The 17,342-nt window shown below is 41.8% G+C and overlaps 2 non-coding genes and 1 pseudogene across 2 annotated transcripts; 1 reads left to right on the forward strand and 2 right to left on the reverse strand.

Moving 5' to 3' along the window:
- Positions 1 to 6,111: 6,111 nt before the first annotated feature.
- Positions 6,112 to 6,181, reverse strand: LOC118025389. Its single transcript, XR_004683320.1, has one exon. It is a non-coding gene; the product is annotated as a small nucleolar RNA U2-30 (small nucleolar RNA).
- A 148-nt stretch (positions 6,182 to 6,329) lies between these two features.
- LOC118025341 lies at positions 6,330 to 6,409 on the reverse strand. The gene has a single exon (XR_004683280.1). It is a non-coding gene; the product is annotated as a small nucleolar RNA U2-19 (small nucleolar RNA).
- Positions 6,410 to 12,671: 6,262 nt separating this feature from the next.
- On the forward strand, positions 12,672 to 13,052 carry LOC118025045 (annotated as a pseudogene).
- Positions 13,053 to 17,342: the final 4,290 nt, after the last annotated feature.

The following is a 17,342-nucleotide window of genomic DNA, read 5'->3' on the forward strand; positions in this document are numbered from 1 at the left end:
GAGCTGTGGCCCAGGTCCTAAGCCCTGCTCTGCACGCACTGAGCATGTCTGCAGCGCTCACACAGTGGGCGGTGGGCCGGTCACGCGTTGGCTGAAGACCGTGGCCACCATTCAGTGGGGCAGTGGGTGTGAAGACCCGGTGGAACCTTGGGTGCCAGGCTGGCCCTTTCCAGGCCCCCTCAGGGACCGGCAGAAGCAGAAGGGCGCATGTAAGCCCGTGCCCCTGGCCTGCCCCCCACCCCAGCTTCCAGGGAGCAGGCTGGGGGCTGGGGGTCCAGGCAGCGGCCGCCCCCTCGCCGGCTGGAGGAAAGGGTGAGCTCACCCTCTGGCCCCGGCAGAAGAGAGCGGGTAGGAGAATAATTAAAATGCCAGAGGTTAGGAGGTGAAGTTACAATGGAAAGAATGAAGCCCAGCTTTGCCGCCACTCGCTGCCGGCTCACCCCGCTCCCTCTGCCAAGCCCACATTTGATTTTTATTTCGGGAGCGCCAGCACAGCACTTGGGGGGAGCTGAGAAACCGCACTCCTGCGGGCCCTGCCACGTCTGGAGCTGGGGCCCGCGCAGGGGAGGGGCTCCTGGGGCCCCAAGGAAGAGCCTGGAGGACCCTCACCCCCAGGACCCACGAGGCACAGGGGAGGGCAGCAAGTGGGGCAGGAGTGGGACTGGGAGGCAAGGAGTGGAGACCCTGAAAGAGTGAAGGATATTCCTTCCTGTTTTCATTGGCCTTTGCCCCTTCACTTCACTCATTTGCAACTGAGGGAGAAAAAAAATCCTCCAGCCTCTAGGCTGTCTCCCTCCTTGTTCCAACTTTTGCCCCCCACCCCAACTCTGGGGATGTCCAATCTGTTGACATGTAAGTAGATATGGAAGGGCTCTCCCCTCCATCTTGTTCCTCATGACTTGCTGTGTGATCCTGGGGAAGTTACTATCCCTCTCTGGACCTCAGTTTCATCTGTGAAATGGGAGGGTAGGTAAGATAAGCATGTTGGTGTCCAGAGGCCCGGGCACTGTCTTCTGCAGGCCATCCTCTCCCGGGCCCATCTTATCTGCCCCCTCCAGGGACTGGGGAAGTGGGGAAGCTGCTGGCCCATCCTCTGAAGAGCACTGAGCCCCTTCTTCCTGTAGACGGGAGCCTCGGGGGCCAACTCACATTTTCCTGCTCTCGGCTTTCTCTACCACCCGTAATACACTCCAGATGGTTTCTCCATCCAAAAGCCGAAAGCCGAGGCAGCAGATTCCGAGGGAAAGTGGTTGGGCTCCTCTCTGTCCCCTTTCCATCAGGCTGGAGAGGGGGCCTGGGTGAGGGACAGGGGTGGCTGGAAAAATGGAGTGGGGAGTGGGGGTGGCGCAAGCTCCACAAGAGGAGGGTGGGAGATCTCCCTGGGCTCCTCTCTGCCAGATAAGGTGCTGGGGTCAGTGGGAGAGACTGAGAGGCTGCGTGGAGGCTGGGGCGCAGCCCAAAGCACCTCGTGGCTTCCTGCAGGTTCTTTCCCCGATGGGGCAGCCCACCAAGAGCTGTTCAGGGGAGTCTGGGCCCCGGGGAGGAAGGCTTTCCAGGGTTTCCAGTGCTGGGGAAAGAACACCATCCAATGAGCCAGACACAAATCCTGACTCTGCCACTTCGAGGCCCTGCAAACCTTGACTTCCTAGAGCCTCCGTTTCCTCCCCTATAAAATGGGGATGACTAATGCTGCTTGGTGTGGTCGTGAAGGTGACATGGCTCATGGACAGAAAGGCTTCCCAAGTCTCCAGGTGTCCAGACGTGCCCAAGGGCTGCCTGGGGGACCCTCTGAGCACACAGCTTGCCTCCCCCTTAGGAAAAAGCCCTGGACTATCCTGACCAGGCGCCCTCTTGCTGCAGCTGCCCAGTGGTTCCTTCTAGGACCCCAAGGGGACTTTAAGTCACCCTTTGGAGGCTGTTTTGGCGATAAACCTGGGGAGAGGGTACTATGGGCCTGAGGCTGAACCCAAGCCAGGCTGGCCTCTTCCCAGGCCCCACCCCCTCCACCTCAGCCTTGTAGGACTGAAGCCTGGGCCTGGAGAGCCACGTAGAACAAGGGGGCTGAGAAGGGGGGGCAGTGTCTCCCAGCCAGGCCCCGCCTGCCCCTCAATGTCCCAGCCACGCTCTAGCCTTCTCCTCTCCGCCTCAGCTGTACCAAGGGGAGTGCTTCGATTTTTCCACCAGAAGAGCCAAGAGCAAATGGGAAACAAATCCAGCCTGGTCCCCCTGCCTGACCCGTGGGGGATGGAGGGAGGCAGAGAGAAAGCCCCCAGCCCCTTCCCTACCGCCACTCCTATCTCCCCACCCAGGACACTGAGCTGCTCCAGGATCCTGGGGCCAAAGGCCTAACTAAGGAGGGGAGGAGAGAGGTGGGGAGGGACCCTCACTTCCCCACACCCACCATGAGGCAGAAAGTTGGGCTCACACTCTCGCTGCCCCCCCTCCCCGCCCTGGAAAAGAATGAGAAAAGAGGCCACCTCTTCACTTCCCATTCTGAGGCTGTACATTGGGACAAGTATCAGAGGGGAAGGGACAGTTACTGCTCTCAGGTGCTCCCTGTCTAGACAAAGAGATGGGACTTCCAAGCCCCCTTTCCAATGAATAACCTCCCCCAGGCTCTTCCCCTCATTGAGCTCCCTCCTGCACCCAAGCTCCCCTCCCTCCCTGACACCCCCCTCACTGAGTCGCTCTCCCCCCACTGCATCCTGTTCCTTCTCCCTCCTTCCCCCACCCTGGGCTACCCTTCTCTGCAGGGAGCTTACCTCAGCCACTCCAGGAAACAGCAGCCCCACAGAGACGCACAGAGATGCAGGCAGGTCCCAGCCAAAGTCCTGGACACCTGGGAGGCCTGAGCCTTTCCTCTCCTCACCCTATGAGATGGTCCCCTCTCCTGGCCAAAGCCCGCCTCCCTGGGGCTCAGGGCCCCCGCACTCCTGCCCCCACTCTCCTCCCTGGTTCTCCGGGTGCTGCCCACATCTCCCACTGGACGGGCTTCCTTGCCATCTGCCCACAGACACAGGCTAGTGTCTCTCACCACCCTGCGCTCCTGAACCCTCACATCACCTTCCTGGCCCTCTCCTCCCTTGTCAGCATACTTCTTATAAGGGCTGTCTCAGTGGCTAGTGAGCTCACTCCTCAACCTGCTCCAATCTGGCTTACCTTTGGGAACCTGGAAGGGACTCTGTCTGCAGAAGGAAATGAAGTTCTCTGTGGAAGAAGATGACATCAACTGGAGCCCCTACAACCTGTCACACACAACGTCCACCTTTCGATAAAAGACTACCAGGCCGCTGTCTTCCTCCTCCTCCTCCTCCTTGCCCTCCTCTTTCTTTTCCTCTTCCCTTCGGTTCCCTTCCCTTCAAGAACAATTCCATCCAGAAGACTTTAGATAGGCCAAGCAAGGTAGATGTCCCTGGGCGTGGGAGTGGGGATGGGGAATGCAGTGGTCCAACAATGGTTTTAGAGCTCAAGTGAAGTAAGGAGGGCTTCTCCACTTGGGGGGACAGCCAGAGCAGGACCAGCAGTGAGGCAGGGGAGAGAGAGAGAAAAAGAAGAGAGTCAAAGCTCAATCATGCAAGCAGATAGCCTCACCCAGATGTCAGAGCTCAAGCAGAAGAAGGAAGGCATCCAAGGAGGAAGGCAACCTGGAGTGAGATGTTAAAGCCCAAACAAGATAAGGAAGATATCCATGTGGGGGCCAGCTCTGTGAGGGAGATTGGTTGGACCCTGAAGGGGCATTTGACCAAGCTAGTGGCCAAGCACCAAGAAGGGGAGTCCACAGGGGATGAGAAGGGCATCCCTGAAAAGGGGGGGGGCAGGGCATCCAAAGGGTGTGGGATGTCAGAGCCTGTTGAGGTGAAGAGCACGTGCATGTGGGGGAGAGGGTGGTGGTGGTGGCCTGGGACAGAGTGTTGGAGCCCCGGAGGGCTCAGGAGGGGTCCGCATAAGGAGCAGGAGCAATGGGCCATTGGTTACCCATAGTGGGACCAATCCAATAAGGAAATCTATTGAGGGAATGAGCCATGTTTCTCAACGTTGGCAAAGGATGTTAGAAATATAGGAAGGGAGAAAACTAGAATGAACCCTACGATGTAATGTAGAATGATGTAAGTGTGTATATAGGTGTTTATGTTGTGTGTATGTGTCATTGCATGTATATTTATGTATATACATGCCTATATTTCCTAGCTTCTTCACCCACTGAGAGGGCTTGGGAGCAGTGACATCTTAATAATAATGAGCATAGCTAGCACCTGAGTCTTAATTTCTTTCCTTTTTTTTAACTGAAGTATAGTTGACACACAAAGTTAACATTAGTTTCAGGTGTACAACACAGTGATTCAACAACTCTATACATTATGCTATGCTTGAGTCTTGATTTCTAAATACCACTGTCCACCAGAAGAAACCAGGACTCCTTTCAGGAAATGGCTGATTACAGGGCTGGGGCAAGGAAAGTACAAGACAGCCTGAATCATCTTGTGCCAGAAAATAAAGAAGTACTCAGAAATGATTAAATAGAGTTACCATATGACCCAGCAATTCCATTTCTAAGCATATCCAAGAGAAATAAAACCACATGTCTACACAAAGACTTATGCAGGAATGTTTACAGCAACACTGTTCGTAACAGTCAAAAGGTGGAAACAGCTCAGATGCCCATCAACTGATGAAAACAAACAAAACATGGTGTATCCATACAATGGAGTATTATTCAGCCATAAAGAAGAATAGAATAATTACACATGCTACACCCTGGGTGAGCCTTGAAAACATTATGCTAAGTGAAAAAAAGCCAGTCACAAAACACCACATATTATATGATTCCATTCACAGGAAAGTCCAGAATAGGGAGCTGTATAGAGACAGAAAGTAGATTAGTGGTTGCCTAGGGCTGAAGTGGGGACAGGAGGATACGAAGAAGATGGCTAAAGATTACAAGGTTTACTTTTGAGACAATGAAACTGTTCTAAAATTGACGGTGGTGATGGTGGCACACATCTGCGAATGTACTAAAAACCACTGAATTGTACACTTTAAATGGGTGAATTGTATGGTATGTGAATTATACTCAATAAAGCTCTTCTAAAAATAAGTACTCAAAGAATGATGGAGACATGTCAAAAGAGTATAGAAGCCAGCTGGAAAGGACTTTCATTGGCTGGATATGGTTCTTTTGAGCACCAAAATAATTAATGATATGAATAGATTCTAACTTATTGAATAAAATGGGAATCCATGACTCCATACTGACATAAATAAATGAATACATGGGAAGTCTGTTGAGGAATGAGATATTTACACATTCTCAAAGTACTTTCCTACAAAATATTTATCAATTGTAAAGGGAAAAGGGTAACTTTACAGTGGAGAAGGCTGGCAGACACCAACTTAATCAAGTAGTCAAAGTGAACATCACAGTAATGGGACAAATGACAATCATGCACTACCCAATAGGGTGCAATGGTAGAGAGACGTAGTATCATTTCTGCGACATTCCTACATGAAATACTCAAGCTGAATTTAATCATGAGGAAACATTGGACAAGTCCAAGTTAAGAGACGGTCTACAAAACAATGGGGACCTATAATCTACAAGAGTGTCATCAAAGTTAAGGAGGGACTGAAACACCATTCCAAATTGAAGGAAACTAGAAATATCTGAGAACCACGTGTAACATGTGATTCTGTCCCGGATCCTTTTGCTACAAGGACATTATTGGGATCACTGGTGAAACGTGAATGGGAGGTGTGGGTTGGATGGTAGTAATGTTCCAGTGTTAATTTCCTGACTTTGATGATGGCATTGTGGTTATCCAGGAGAATGTCCTTCTTCATAGGAATCACACACTGAAGTGTTTGGGAGATGGTGGCAACTTACTCCCAGATGAGTCAGGGAAATAGTTTTTTGTACTATATTAAGGACCATTCTATAAGTTTGAGATTGCTTCAAATTAAATAAAATTAATTATCACGTATGTGAAGAAACTGGACTAATGCCTGAAATCTAAGAGAAAAACAGATCATAGAAAATACAACCTCACAGGAGATCCAGATGTTGGAGTTATCAGACACAGTTTGTTTGTTGTTGTTGTTGTTGTTTTTCAATTCTGAGCTCAGATCAAATGTAGAAACCTTCACAGTTATAAAGGTCAGTAGTAAATCCTTTTCATCATTGCTCAGAACTGATTAGCCTTTTATATACACACATTCCACCCCCAATTCTCATTCAACCATCAGCAAGTCCTCAGTTTTCCACTGTCATCTTTACAAACACACCCCCCCCCAGACATAAGCCTTATTGTTTTAAATTACTTTATATATTTGCTTCTCAGAACTCCAGAGATCATGTATTAGGTAGACTGGAAGGTCTTCTGATGCTCACATTTGGCTATTTTCATACGACACATTTTTAAAATAAGATTATACTGTGTAACAAAATGGATAAAAAGCTGTAGGGTTTCATAAAAGAAATGGGATTAATGAACAATAAAGAATCAAATGGAATTCTAGAATGGAAAAGATACAATAACTAAAATTAAGAATTTATTACACAGATCTAAAGGCATTGTGGATGGAGCAAAAGAGAGAATTGGTGAGCTGGAAGAGAGTTCAGTAGGAAATACCTAGACTGAAGCACAGACAGAAAATAAAAAAGACGGAGAACACAGACAATAACACTAATGTTACATGCAACACAATAAAAGTTCTAACATATGTTTCTGGAGTACCCAAAAAGGAGAAGAGAGAGATAATGGGGTAGAAATAATATTACTGGCCAAAATATACTAGCCAAAAATACTCTATACTTGACATAAGAATCAAACTAAATAAGGTAATTACAAAGAAACCATACTCAAGCACATTTGTAGCTAACTTGCTAAAAATTAAAAACAGAGATAAGTTTTAAGAGGCACATTACTTCAAGGAAACAACCCTAAGACTGACAAATTGAAGAGATGAAACATACGCAATCTAAATGTGTTTTGAATATAGTTTGAACACATGGGATTAACAGCATATTAGACATTGCAGAAGAAGAGATTGGTAGACTTGGAGCCATATGATGACATATCGGTGGAATGTTTCTGAAAGGAAGCACAGAGAGAAAAAAAAGAAGCACACGGAAGGGCGCCTGGGTGGCTCAGTCGTTAAGCGTCTGCCTTCGGCTCAGGTCGTGATCCCAGGGTCCTGGGATCGAGCCCCGCATCGGGTTCCCTGCTCAGCGGGAAGCCTGCTTCTCCCTCTCCCACTCGCCCTGCTTGTGTTCCGTCTCTCGCTGTGTCTCTCTCTGTCAAATAAATAAATAAAATCTTTAATTAAAAAAAAAAAAGAAGCACACGGAAAACATAAGAGAACCAGTGACCTATGAGAGGCTATCAAGTGCTCTAACATACTTATAGTGGAAGCGCTGAAAGAGAGGGGAAAATGGAACAATAGTGACCCCAAATTTTCCAAATCTGACAAAAACTAGAAACAAAGATCCAAGAATCTCAGCACTCACCACAGAATGATAGTGAGGTCCATTATAATCAAGTAGCTGAAAGTCTGTGATAATGAGAAAATCTTAAAAGAAACAAGAGCGGAAAAAGACATTACATACAGAGAGATAAAATTATCACAGCCTTATTGTCAGAGACTACACAAGCCAGAAGACAATAGACTATAATTTTTTAAGTTGTGAGTAAAAACGGTAGTATCAACCTAAATCTCTAAGCTTAGTGAAAATATCTTAAAAAGGAAGGTGAAATAAAAACTTTTCCACACACACACAAAAGTGAAGGAATTTATCATTAGTCTGCCTGCACTATAACAAAGTTTTATAGGGGGCGCCTGGGTGGCTCAGTTGGTTAAGCGACTGCCTTCGGCTCAGGTCATGATCCTGGAGTCCCGGGATCGAGTCCCGGGATCGAGTCCCGGGATCGAGTCCCGGGATCGAGTCCCGGGATCGAGTCCCACGTCGGGCTCCCTGCTCAGCAGGGAGTCTGCCTCTCTCTCTGACCCTCCCCCCTCTCATGCTCTCTATCTCATTCTCTCTCTCAAATAAATAAAATCTTTAAAAAAACAAAACAAAAAACAAAGTTTTATAGGCAGAAGGAACAGGATGCCAGATGGAAATTTGGATCTACACAAAGGAATAAATAGAATCTGAAATGGAAAATATGTGGTTAAATATAAAATATATTTTTCACACTTAAAAATTTGTTTAATAGACAACTGACTTTAAAAAAAGAGTAAAATGTATTATAGCGTTTATAACGTGTAGAAATGAAATGTATAACAACAATGACACAAAGTATTAGAGGGGAAAATGGGACTATACTATTTTAAGTTTCTAACTTTTACACGACATGATATAATGTTATTTGAAGGAAAACTGTTATAAGTTAAAGATCCATATTATAAACCTTAGATCAAGTGTTGGCAAAATTTTCCTGTAAAGGGCCAAATAGTGAATATCTTAGACGTCAGAGGCTATACAATCTCTGTTACAACTAATCAACTCTATTGTTGTCATATAAAAGCAGCCATAGACAATATGTAAATGAGTGAGCAGAGTTGTGTTCCAATAAAACTTTACTTGTGGACTCTGAAATCTGAATTTCAAACAATATTCATATATCATAAAATATTATTCTTCTTTTGAATTTTTCAACCTTTGAAAAATGTAAAAACTATTCTTAACAAATTGCCCAGGCAGAAGAACCCCAGATAATTTATGTAGATACTCTGTTCTCAAGGTGATCATAACTCTCCACTCCTTACATGTGGGCTGGGCATGGTGATTTCCCTCCAAACAGTACAATATGGAAAGGGATGAAAGGGTAATGTTAGAGAATCCTGACAAACACTACCTCAGCCAGATGATCAAGATGCATCTAAACAATGGTAAGTCATGTTGATAGTATGTACTATTGATGTGCTGTAATTAAATGACACTTCAGGGGCGCCTGGGTGGCTCAGTTGGTTAAGCGACTGCCTTCGGCTCAGGTCATGATCCTGGAGTCCTAGGATCGAGTCCCACATCAGGCTGCCCGCTTAGCGGGAAGCCTGCTTCTCCCTCTGACCCTCCCTCCTCTTGTGCTCTCTCTCTCATTCTCTCTCTCTCAAATAAATAAATAAATAAAATCTCTAAAAATAAATAAATAAAATGACACTTCACCTGTGTGGTCTTCCTTAAAAAAACCACAACCCTAGTCAAAGCATGAGAAAAACATCAGACAAATCCAAATAAAAGAATATTATACAGGGGCACCTGGGTGGCTCAGTCGTTGAGCGTCTGCCTTCGGCTCGGGTCATGATCCCAGGGTCTTGGGATCGAACCCCGCATCGGTCTCCCTGCTCCAAGCAGGTAGCCTGCTTCTCCCTCTCCCACTCCCCCTGCTTGTGTTCCCTCTCTTGCTGTGTCTCTCTTTGTCAAATAAATAAATAAAAATCTAAAAAAAAAAGAGTATTATACAAAATATCTGACCAGTACTCTTCAATATTGTCCAACTTATAAAAAAATGAATGAAAAAGAAAAGAGAGAAAGAATGAAGAGAAAAAAGAAAAACGAAAGTCTGAGAAACTGTTACCGCCCAGAGGAGCCTGAGAAAACATGATGCTTAAATGTAGCGTGGCATCCTGGATTGGATTCTGGACTGACAGAAGGACATTAGATAAAAACTAAGAAAATCTCCCAAGTAATCACTGATGGATGAGTGGGTAACAAAATGTAGAATATACATACAATGGGATATTAATCAAGCTTAAAAAGGAAGGAAATTCGGACACAGTTACAACATGGATGAACCTGGAGGACATTAGGCTAAGTGAAATAAACTGGTCATGAAAAGATAGATACTATGTGGTTCCACTTATATAAGGTATCTAGAGTAGTCAAATTCATAAACATAGAAAGCAAAATGGTGATTGCTAGGGGATGGAAGAGGGATAAATGGGGAGATGTTGTTTAATGGGTATAGAGTTTCAGTTTTGCAAGATGAAAAGACTTCTGGAGATTTGTTGCACAATGATGTGAATATACTTAGCACTACTGAACACTTAAAAATGGCTAACATGGTAAATTTTCTTTTGTGTATTTTATTACAATTTTTTTTAGGTTTTATTATTTATTTATGTATTTATTTTAGAGAGAGAAAGAGAGAGTGTACAAGCAGGGGGAGGAGCAGAGGGAGATGGAGAGAGAGAATCCCAAGTAGACTCTGCACTGAGTGTGGAGCCCGATGTGGGGCTCAATCCCACACTCAGAGATCATGACCTGAGCAAAATCAAGAGTCAGACACTTAACCAAAGGAGTCACCCAGGTGCCCCTTATTTTATCACAGTTTTTAAAAACTAAGAAAATCTGAATAAAGCATGGACCTTAGTTAATAATAATGTATCAGTATTGGTTCATTAATTGTAACAAATGGACCATACTATAACATAAGATGCTAATAACAGAGGAGACTGAACACAGGATATATGGAAACTCCATACTTTCTTCACAATTTTCTATACATCTACAACTGTTCTAAAAAATAAAGTTTGTTATTAAAAAGAATTATTTCATGGGCCATAAAAAACAGTCCATGGGCCATATGCTCCCTTTGCCCTGAAACAACCACTAAAAATATTTAAAATATAGATACTTGTAAAGGCATTTGTAAAGATCAAAAGAATATTTTTAAATAATCAATTAATTTTTAAAAAGGCAAGAAAAGAAGAGAAAAGAAATAAAGAATACCTGGGACTCAAAACAAATAACAATGGATGGAACTGGAGGGGATTATGCTAAGTGAAATAAGTCGGTCAGAGAAAGACAATTATCATATGATCTCACTCCTATGTGGAATTTAAGAAACAAAACAGAGGATCATAAGGGAAGGGAGGGAAAAATAAAATAGGATGAACTCAGAGAGGGAGACAAACCATAAGAGACTCTTAACTATAGGAAACAAACGGAGGGTTACTGGAGGGGAGGTGGGTGGGGAGATGGGCTAACTGGGTGATGGGCATTAAGGGGGTCATGTGATGTAATGAGCACTGGGTGTTATATGCAACTGATGAATCACTGAACTCTACCTCTGAAACTAATGATACACTATACGTTAATTACTTGAATTTAAATAAAATTTTTGAAAAAGAAAAAATATAACAAGATGGTAGATTTAGACCCAACCATACTGATCATTACATCACGGTAAATGATCTAAATACTCCAAGACAGATTATCAGATTGGATCTTTAAAAATCAAGCCCCAACTATATGCTATCTTTAAGACGTAAGACTGACACCTAATATTTCCGTAGAAATGATGGAAATGAGAAAACAATGAAATGACATATTTGAAGCACTGCAAAATAACTGGCAAACAAGTGAAAATATCTTTTTTTTTTTTTAAAGATTGTATTTATTTATTTGAGAGAGAGAGAGAGAGAGCACATGAGACGGGGGGAGGGTCAGAGGGAGAAGCAGACTCCCTGCTGAGCAGGGAGCCCGATGCAGGACTCAATCCCGGGACCCTGGGACCATGACCTGAGCTGAAGGCAGACGCTTAACGACTGAGCCACCCAGGCGCCCACAAGTGAAAATATCTTTAAAAGATAAAGATGATTCCCATCTGGCATGTGAGAAGCTTGGAAGTCATAATCCCATCCTAAAAACAACTAAAAAGCTGAACAAACTGAAAAAAATCAACAGTTCTTCTCAGATCCATGACAGGGTAAACTCCTGTTCCAATACTTGATAGACAGAGAGGCTGATATCGAGAATCACAACCTACCTGAGCAGAAATCTATGCAGGGACCAGTGCCAAGGTAGGAAAACCTGAGCTATAACTGATGAATTTCAGAAGGCTCAGTGTGGAAATCCTCAAAGTTAAAAATTTCAGGGGACCAGGTATAGAGGAACCCGACACTTCTGTGAATTTTACTTCCAAGAGCTCCAAAAGGGTTCAATCAGAGAAAAATCCCCTCATGCTTCCAGGAAGGAGAAGAAGAAAGAAACCATTGTGAAATATCTTGTGTACATTAAAAGGATAATAAGGGAATATGATGAAAAACTCTATGCCCACAAATCTGACAACCTAGATGAAATGGACCAATTTCTTGACACAATCTGCCAAAACTCACACAAGGAAAAATAGACAATTTGAATGGGCGTATATCTGTTAAAGAAATTGAACTGATAATTCATAACCTTCCCAAACAGAAAGCACCAAGCCCAGATGGGCTTTCTGGTGAAATCTACCAAGAATTTAAGGAAGAAATTATACCCATTCTCTACAATCTCTTCCAGAAGATAGAAGCAGATGGATTATTTTTTATCTCAATTTATTAATTATAATGAAGTATATTAAAACTTTGGGATGTAACTAAAACAGTTCTTAGAGGGAAATTTATGGACATACATACATACATTAGAAAAGAAGAAAGTCTGAAAAGTCATTTAAAATAACAAAATAGGGGCGCCTGGGTGGCTCAGTTGGTTAAGCGGCTGCCTTCGGCTCAGGTCCTGATCCTGGAGTCCCGGGATCGAGTCCCGCATCGGGCTCCCTGCTCGGCAGGGAGTCTGCTTCTCCCTCTGACCCTCCTACCTCTCATGCTCTCTGTCTCTCGTTCTCTCTCTCTCAAAAAAAAAAATCTTTAAAAAAATAAATAAATAAAAAATAAAAAATAAAATAACAAAATAGACGCAGGGCCTACCGGGGGAACATGAGGGACGCCACGAATTCTGTTTGGAGGCATCTTTGAGCTCGCCGAGTAGACACCATGAGCAAAGCTCACCCTCCTGAGTTGAAAAAATTTATGGACAAGAAATTATCATTGAAATTAAATGGTGGCAGACATGTCCAAGGAATGTTGTGGGGGTTCGATCCGTTTGTGAATCTTGTGATAGATGAATGTGTGGAGATGGCAACTAGTGGGCAACAGAACAATATGGGAATGATGGTAACATTAGAGGAAACAGTATCATCATGTTAGAAGCCTTGGAGCGAGTATAAACAATGGGTGTGTTCATCAGAAGAAATCAACTGCTTCCACATGTCCCTTCCATAGTACCTGTTTTACTATAATATAAAAATCAGGCCATGTGCATTTTCATATTGAACTTTTTTTTGTTAAATAAACTTTTATAATAGTCAAAAAATAAATAAATAAAATAAAATAACAAAATAAACCCCCTAACAAAACAAACCTAATAAAACAGAAGGGAGAAATGATAAAGACCAAGAATGATCATGAAAGAAATAAAGGGCACCAATTACCAACATTAAGAGTAAGAGGAGATGTGGTATATATATACAATGTAATATTATGCAGCCATCAAAAGGAATGAGATCTTGCCATTTGCAAAAACGTGGATGGAACTGGAGGGTATTATGTTGAGTGAAATAAGTCAAACAGAGAAAGACATGTATCATATGATCTCACTGATATGAGGAATTCTTAATCGCAGGAAACAAACTGAGTGTTGTTGGAGTGGGGGGTGGGGTGGGAGGGATGGGGTGACTGGGTGATAGACACTGGGGAGGGTATGTGCTCTGGTAAGCGCTGTGAATTGTGCAAGACTGTTGAATCTCAGATCTGTACCTCTGAAACAAATAATGCAATATATGTTAAGAAAAAAAAAAAAAGAAGAAGAAGGTAGCGGGAGGGGAAGGATGAAGCAGGGGAAATCGGAGGGGTAGACGAACCATGAGAGACGATGGACTCTGAAAAACAAACTGAGGGTTCTAGAGGGGAGGGGGGTGGGAGGATGGGTTAGCCTGGTGGTGGGTATTGAGGAGGGCACATTCTGCATGGAGCACTGGGTGTTATGCACAAACAATGAATCATGGAACACTTCATCTAAAACTAATGATGTAATGTATGGGGATTAACATAAGAATAAAAAATAAATTAATTAAAAAAATAAAGAGTAAGAGGTCATCACTATAAATCTTACAGACAATTAAAATATTATGAGGATATTTTAATCACTCTATGCCAATAAGCTTGAAAATTTTGATGAAATGGGTAAATTCATTGAAAAACATGACTTACCAATCTTACAGAAGACAACATAAAGAATAGTCCTGTATCTATTAGAAATATTGGTCAGTAATTAAACATTTTCCTACAATGAAAACTGTAAGTCTAGATGGCTTCACTGGTGAATTTTTCCAAACATTAAAGAAAGAAATTACACCAGTTTTACACAAACTCTTACAGGGGAGAGGAGAGAGAGAGAGAACTTCCTAACTTTTTGGATGAGGGTGACATAATATTGATATTAAAACCCAACTAGGACATTACCAAAAGAATAACTACAGAATAATATCTGTTAAAACATGGATATAAATTCTAAACAAAATAATAGCAATCATATCCAGTGTTATATAAAGATGATAATACATCATGACAAATTTGAGCTCATTATAGGAATGTGAAGTTGCCTCTACATTTGATAGCCAATTATGTAATTTACTACATTAAAAGTATAAAGGAATAAAGTCATATTTCAATAGATATAAAAAAGCATTCAATAAAAATTCAACATTTATTCATGATAAAAATTTCTTAGCAAACTAGGAATAAAAGGGAATTTTCTTAATCTGATCATATCAAACAAAAAAAGCTATAACAAATATCACACTTAATGGTAAGGTATTAGAAGCTATCTTTTTGAGACTGGAACAAATGAGGATGTCCACCACCACCACTTCTACTTAATTTTATGGGAAGTCCTAGCCATTGCAACAAGGCAAGAAAAAGAAATAAGATGTAAGATTTGAAAAGGAAAAAAAAGAAACCTGTGGTCATTTGTTGATGGCATGATTATGTATGCTGAGAATCTTAAAAAATCTATAGGTATGCTAGAAGAAAGAATAAATTTAGCAAGGTTATTGGGAGCAAGAGCAATACAAAAAAACCAGTTGTGTTTTTATAAGTTGACAATAAGCAATTAGAAAATGAAAAAAGATTTCATTGACAATAGCATTCTTTAGATTAAAAAAACCCTAAATATTTAGGAATAAAATCTGACAAAATATGTTTATAATTCTACAGAGTATTATGGAGAGAAAAAGAGACTATTTGTTTATTTATTTATTTATTTATTTATTTATTTATTATTTTACGTAGGCTCCACACCCATTGTGGAGCCCAACATGGGGCTTGAACTCACAACCCTGAGATTGAGACCTGAGCTGAGATCAAGAGTTGGATGCTTAATCAACTGAGCCACCCAGGCACCCCAGAAAAGAGACTTTTAAAAAAAAAGAAATAGGGATATACTATGTTCATAAATTGGTAGTGTCAATATTGTAAAGTGGTCAGTTCTTCTCCCAACTGTCCAACAGATTCAATTCAACCTTAATAAAACCTAATACACTGCTGGTAACAATTAAAAATGGTGAGACCTCTTTGGAAAACGGTTGGTTAGAAACAGTTGGTCAGTTTCTACGAAGGATAAATATAATGTTACTATGTGATCCAGCAATTCCAATCCTAGGTATATGCCCAAGAGAAATTAAAACATGTCCACACAGAGACGCCTGGGTAGCTCAGATGGTTAAGCATCTGCCTTCAGCTCAGGTCATGATCCCAGGGTCCTGGGATCGAGTCCCACATCAGGCTCCTTGCTCAGCAGGGATCCTGCTTCTCCCTCTGCCTGCTCTGCCTGCCACTCTCCCTGCTTGTGCTCTCTCTTTCTCTGACAAATAAATAAATAAATAAAATCTTAAAAATAAAACTATGTCCACACAAAAACTTGCACATGAATGTTCATAGTGGCATTATTCATAAAAGCTCAAATATGGAAACAGCCCAAATGACCATCAACTAATGAATAGATAAATAAAATGTGGTACATCTGTACAATGAAATATTATTTGGCCATTAAAAAAGAATGAAATACTGACACATGTTACAAAATGGATGAACTTTGTAAACATTACACTAAGTGAAAGAAGCAAGTTATGAAAGACCACATATTTTATGATCCCATTTATGTGAAATGGCCATAATAGGCAAGTCTATAAAGACAGAAAATAGAATTAATGATTGCCTAGGGTTGGAGTGGAGAGGAGTGACTGCTAATGGGCTTGGGGTTTTTCTTGAAGGGTGATGAAATTGTTCTAAAATTTATATGTATCTAAAAAAAAAAAAGAAAAAAAATTTATATGTATCTGACAAAGATCTTGTATCTAGAATATATTAAAATTATCCTATAAAATGAGAGAAAAAGATAGACAATTTGATTGTTTTAAATGGGAAAAGACAACATACTTTTCATAAAAGAAGGTATACAAATAGCTAATATATACATGTAAAGGCATTCAACAGAGTTATCAGAGAAACGCAAATTAATACCACAATGAAATACCACTACACATTCACCAGAATGACTAAAATTTAAAAGACTGATAATACTAAGTGTTGGCAAAGATGTGGTCACTGAATTCTCACATTGCTGGGAGAAGTGTAAATTTGTCCAATCACTTTACAAAAACCCTGGCAATAACTACTAAAGTTGAGCATATGCATTCATTATAATTCAACAGTTCCACTCTCAAGTACATATCCAATAGAAGTGCACACATACATGCAGCAAAAGGGCATTGCAGGTTTGATTTTAGCCACATTACTCCTAATGGTAAAAAACTAGAAAGAATCCAAGTAGCCATCGGTAATGGAATGGGTAGATAAATAGTGGTATATTCATTCAATGGAATATTATACAGCTACACCAAAGAACAATCTACTGCTACACGAAAAAACATGGACAAATCTCACAAACATAACACTGAGTCACTGAAGTCAGTCACAAACAAAAGAATATACTATGTGTTTCCATTTACATAATGTTTAAAAATAAACAAAGTTATTCCATAGTGCTAGAAGTTAGTTATCTTGGGGAGGGCAATAATTGGATGGTGTAGGAGGGAGACTTATAAGGTGCTGGTAAAATTCCACTTTGTAAAAGCTCATGAAGTATGCTCTTAAGATTTGTGCACTTTATTTATTTATTTATTTATTTATTTATTTATTTATTTATTCTTGAGAGAGAGAGAGAGAGAATGTTCGTGTGCTTCAGTAAGAACTTTGGGGGAACAGAATTCAGTCCACAATGGGGACAAAAAGACACAGATGCCAGCTTGAAGAGGTTCTCACTGGCAGAATCTGGACAATTTGAACATATTAATACTGATATGAAATGAAGGAATAAATGAAGAAAAGATGAGGCTTTCCATTGAGTAGAATAACAGAAGGGGTGGTGGGACTAGATAGTCACCATTTGGCAACTATCATAATAACAATATTTCAGCCAAGAGAGAGCAATGGTTACTAAAAGTAATGTCCAAGTTGGATGA

The sequence above is a fragment of the Mirounga leonina genome, unplaced genomic scaffold (genome assembly GCF_011800145.1).
Source record: "Mirounga leonina isolate KUSES-001 unplaced genomic scaffold, KU_Mleo_1.0 Mir_200, whole genome shotgun sequence".
In the NCBI taxonomy this organism is placed as follows: Eukaryota; Metazoa; Chordata; class Mammalia; order Carnivora; family Phocidae; genus Mirounga; species Mirounga leonina.